The following is a 5498-nucleotide window of genomic DNA, read 5'->3' as shown; positions in this document are numbered from 1 at the left end:
TCTTCCTTGAAACAACAATCAACACCCTTGGTACCAATGATGTCAGTTTGAAGACTAAAGTGTGCCTAATTCAGGTTATGATCTTCTCAATCACCTATTACACATGAGAGAACTAGACAATGAATAAGAATTACAGAAGAATAATTGATGTCTTTGAGTTGTGGTTTTGGAGAAGAGGGCTAAATATCCCATGGACGGCCAAGAGAACAAACAGATATGTCTTGGAGAGGGGGCAGGCTGAGTTCTCCTTGGAGGCAAAGATAGTGAAATGTAGTCTTTCATACTTTAGACATGTAGCTAAGTGAGGCTATTCTTTGGAGAGGGACATCATGCTTAGAAAGATGGGGGGTCAGTGAAGGAGAGGAAAACCCTCAATGAGATGGATTGACACAGTGACTTCACCAATGCATTGGCTTGAGTGTATCAGAGTTGGTGAGGATGGCACAGAACAGGACAGAGTTAAGGTTGGCTGTTCATAGGTTCACTTTGTGTCATACTCGACAGCCCCTAACAATAAAAACACAACAATATATACCTTGTTTTTGTTATGTTCCTTTGAGTTGGAACTGACTCATTGCTGACCCTCCAGCAGATTTTCAGAGACTATAAACTGCACAGAAGGAGACTGCCCATCTTTCTCCTTCTGAGCATCTGGTGGATTTGAACCACCTAATTTAGGGAGCTCTGGTGGTCAAGTGGAAGCTGTGCTGTAATCCTAAAGGTATGGGGTTTGAATTCAAAAGAGCATGAGTATGTTTGATTCCTAAGTTTACTATAGTTTAAAACAAGTATGATAAGTGAACTCTGGAAGCGAGAGCTCGGGTGGCTTAGCGTGCTTCATGTTGGGCTGCTGACCTGAAAAATCAGTGGTTCGAATCTCCCAGGGGATCCACAGGAGAAAAAGGAGCAGTCTTCTTCCTCAAAGATTTCTCATCTTGGAAATCTGATGGAGAGTGATTATCGATGGGTTTGTTGGGGTTTTTTTTGTTAAAGAAATTTTTATTTTATATTGGTTTGCTTACAAAGTTTATATACATTATTTTTCACAAGATTTTCATTCACATTGTGTTTCATACAATTATTCTCATTCATTATATTTTATAAAATTAATCAACCTTGAAATATGCCCACGACTGCCCTGTCTTTCCAGATCCATGCTGCTGCATTCTTCCCATTTCCTATACTCACACATCTTTGCACCCACCAAATTGTGTGATGTGACCCTATGATTTAACCCCCTGTTCATCCTCCCCTCCTGCTCCTTCCTCCCCTCCTTGGTTCCTCATACACGTTTTACTAGTCATCTTTCTATTTCTACAATAATGGTCTTCTACAGTATTTGTCCTTCTGAGAAAGAGTTAGTTCATTTAGCATAATGCCCTCCAGTCCCTCCCAGGTTATGTATTAAATTTTGAAGTCATTGGGGCTTTTTAATAGAGATCTAAGCAAGAACATTCACCCAAGTCCCTGTTAATAAATCCTGAAAAAGTATCTTACAAGATCATAGGAGCTCAACATATACAGTTAACTACTTCATACACATTATATACCAGTTGCCATCAAGTCAATGCTAGCTCATGGCTACCCCTTGTGTGTCAGAGTGCAACTGTCTTCCAAAGGGCTTGCCATGCCTAGGTTTTTGTATATAGGTCAGATCTTTCTTTGAGACAACTCAGATGAACTTGAACCTCCAATCTTTCCATTAGCAGTCAAGCAAGTTAACCATTTGTACACCAAGGAACTCTCCCAATGGTGGACTCCAAAGGACAAAGGACTCCATCAAGGGCAAAGAATAAATATCTATGTTGAATATTTTGTGCATTTCTCCAGTTCTCCCTCAAGGATTGCCTAGACAGAAGGCTGACACAGAGGCTGTTCCCGAAGCATCCAGAACTGTGTCAGGCCCGCCTTTGAGCCTGACACACGGCAGCGTTCAGTACAGGGTCAGAGGAATGAAGGAAGGAAGGAGGCCACAGCAGAAGGCCAAGGCTGAGCTGACATTGGACGAACTTCTGAAGAAGGAGGCAGCCGAGGCTGGTTTTCCCAGAACTGAAATATACATAGGGAAGGACACCCTGACAATCCCCAGAAGAAAGCTGTGGGAGTCTCTGGGAGAAACAGCAGATTATCCAACAGGAGATGTTCCTGCAGCTGCTTTAATAAAAAAGAACGTGCAGGAGGACCAATTAAATTTCCCATTTTTTACTTTTCTACCGAAGATTTCAGTTTATGAGCAAAATGGGTTCACCCAAATGGGTGAAGTATGGCTTCTCTCCAAGTCTCTCTTATGTGAAGACTTCAGAAAGTACCATCAATTCTATTCTTCCAATTATCTTCAATTCTTTGGGGACAATTTGCTGCCTAGAGAATAAGGGGGACATTCTAACCCTACTTCCCATCCCCTGGTGTCTAGCAGTCATTTTGAGTCACTCAGACATTTCTCCCGGTCAAGGACATGGACGTGCATGGAACCCCAAGATTCATGACGGCCTTTCTGGAGACCTCACAGTGTCTGGGTCCAGGAGTTGGAAAATACTAGATCTCATTTTAAAATGACATCAAGGCTCTGACCCAAGTCGAAAGCTTAACCTCAAGTAGTATTTATCTATTTCCTCTCCAGGGACCTCATTAAAATGACAGTGAAAAGAGAACAGCTGTCAGTGACAAGGAAGTTGGAAATGTGACACTGGAATGAATGAGTGTTGGTGGTGAGCTTTTAGAAGACATAAAGCTGCAGAAAAGAGAAGAGAAGAGAAGAGAAGACAAAAGGGTACAATAAAATAAAATAAAAGGAAGTTGAATACAGATGAATGTAGAGCCCAGTTGCCCTGCAGAACCACAACAAGATATTTGACCCTGAGATCATGGATTGGGGAGGAGGGTGTAGAAATGGAAGGATTAAGAATAAATTTCAAAACAGTTGTCTCTCCTCTTCCCCATGTCCCTGCACAGAATATACCACAGCCCAACCTTCATAGGGAATGGATCACTGACTGTCTGTCTCTGGAGAAACTCAATGGGCCACTGGTTTGTAGGGGTTTCCCAAGGAGCTCTTCCTGTGATCACCTCAGTGAGGCCAATGAGTCAAGAAGCCCCCCCCCCCAAAAAAAAAAAGAAGCCCCAACCACGCACCCAGTTTTTTAGTAGTTTGGCCTGAACTAACCCTGATCCAGCCCATGGTCTTTGTGATTACTTGCTCTCCATCTGAGAGCTGGACAATAACTAAGTATGATAGAAGAAGGATTGATGCCTTTGAGTTGTGGTGCTGGAGAAGAGTGTTGAATATACAGTGAACTGCCAGGAGGACAAACAGGTCTGTCCTGGGGAGGGTGAAACAAGGCTGTTCCGTGGAGGCAAGGATTTTGAGGTTCTCTTTCACATATTTTGGGGCACACGTCCAGGAGGGACCAGTCGTTGGAGAGAAACATCATGCTTTGGAGGGAAGAGAGTCAGCGCAGGAGAGGAAGACCCAGGACAAAATGGATTGACTCAGTGACTAGAGAAATGGAATTAGGTCTGAGACGATGAGATTGGCTAGTGTACACAGGGTTGCTATGAGTTGCAGGTGACTCGATGGCACACAACAACAACAACAATAATGCACAAACAAAAAAATGGAACAGTAAGTATTTGAGGAACACTCCCAAGATGAAAAGGGAAGACAAAAGCAAGTGAGCAAAACACAATCCTGGTGCAAACAAAGAAAATGTGGACGTGGAAAAAAGCTTCATAATGACTCTTATTTGTTGCTGTTGTTGTTGCGGACCGTAGAGTCGGCACCAACACATAGTTGATTCTCCAGAGGGTTTTCAGAGGCAGTAAATTGCACGAGAGCTGATCACACATCTTTCTTCCGTGGAGCAGCGGGTGGATTCAAACCACATGCCTTTGCATTGGTAGCAGAGTTCCTTAAAACCAAGCCACCAGAGCTCCTTTCTTCTTTTTTTGAAAAAAGCTTCAAAATGGCTCTCGTTAGTAGCCATAAAAAAGTGTGGAAAGTTAGTGAGCCATTAAAAAAAGAAAATAATGCTTTGGAAAAAGAGTAATAATACTTAAAAGAATGCCCCCTCTTTTTTTTTTTAGTATGTGGAAATTATCAGTTTTTATTGTTGATATTTTATATATTGTACATATTGTTGTTGTTGTTGTTATGTGCCATCGACTCATCTGCAACTCATAGCGACCCTATGTACAACAGTCCTAAACCCTGCTCTGTCCTGTGCCAATCGCACTGTCTCCAACACATCTACCCCCATTATGCCAGTCACTGAGTCAATCCATCTCATAGAGGGTCTTCCTCTCCTGTCCTTCTCCAAGAAATGGTCCCTCCTCGCAACATGTCCAAAGTATGTCAGATGAAGCTTCAGAATCCTTGCCTCCAAGGAGCAGCCTGGTTTAACCCTCTCCAGGCTGAACCTGTTCATTTTCTTAGCAGTCCATGATATATTCAATAAATTGTAAATATACATGATTTTAAAAATTTCTTTAGTATTTGAGGCAAACTATCATTAGATCATGCTTCTTAATATGATTGAAAGAAAAGAATGCTCTTGGAAATTAAAAATATGTATGTTTTTAAAGGATTTCCACCCCCTCCCTTCATTTAACATTAAAAAATCCCTCAACTCCACTGCCATCAAGTTGATTCCAACTTAAAGCAACCTAAAGCTGGACATCTTTATAGGAGAAGACTATCTTTCTCCAAGGAGCAGCTGGTGGGTTTAAAATACCAATCTTTGAGTTAGCAATCAGAGATACATTCTTTAATGCACCACTGTGTGGGGCGGGTGTGGGTGTGTGTATGTGTGTGAACGCATGTGAAAAAACACAAAAGATATAGACATAAGGAGAGGAAAGATAAGAAAGTTAAATAATGGATTCAGCTGGTCCTACATCTAATTGGTGATTCCAAAGGAGAAAGAAGAAAGGAACTTATTAAAGAAATACTATATAGCCATTATGTCTGTGTCAAAGATGGACATGCAATGTGAATGAGAAATAAGTTTTTGTTGTTTTAAACAAACCAAGAAATACTACAGTTATTATGGATTTTTAGACCACAGGAATGTAGAGAAGATTCTAGATGCTTCTAGAAATTTAAAAGAAAAAAGATCATATGCCAAAGAACTAGAATAAGAAAGCCATTAGACTTCTACTGAAAAAATCTGGGAGCTGGCTAGGTTGAGAGCAAGATTCGTCTAGCTTGGCAAATAATCCCTTTTAGAACTTTGAAGACATTATCAGAAGAGAAAATGAAGAGTTTTCAGACTTGTAAAGATTAAAAAATTCCCATATTCTTTTCAAAACAACTATGAGATATCATCTCACCCCAGTAAGAATAGCAAAATATAACAGAACAGCAAGCAACAAATGCTGGTGAGGATGTGGAGAAACTGGAACTCTTATTCACTGTTGGTGGGAATGTAAGATGGTGCAACCATTGTGGAAGGCGGTGTGGCGCTTTCTCAAAAAATTGCAAATAGAGATACCATTTGACC

The sequence above is a fragment of the Elephantulus edwardii genome, unplaced genomic scaffold (genome assembly GCF_000299155.1).
Source record: "Elephantulus edwardii isolate Elephantulus edwardi_28Jun2011 unplaced genomic scaffold, EleEdw1.0 scaffold00062, whole genome shotgun sequence".
Taxonomy (NCBI): domain Eukaryota; kingdom Metazoa; phylum Chordata; class Mammalia; order Macroscelidea; family Macroscelididae; genus Elephantulus; species Elephantulus edwardii.
Note: the sequence above shows the minus strand (reverse complement) of the source record.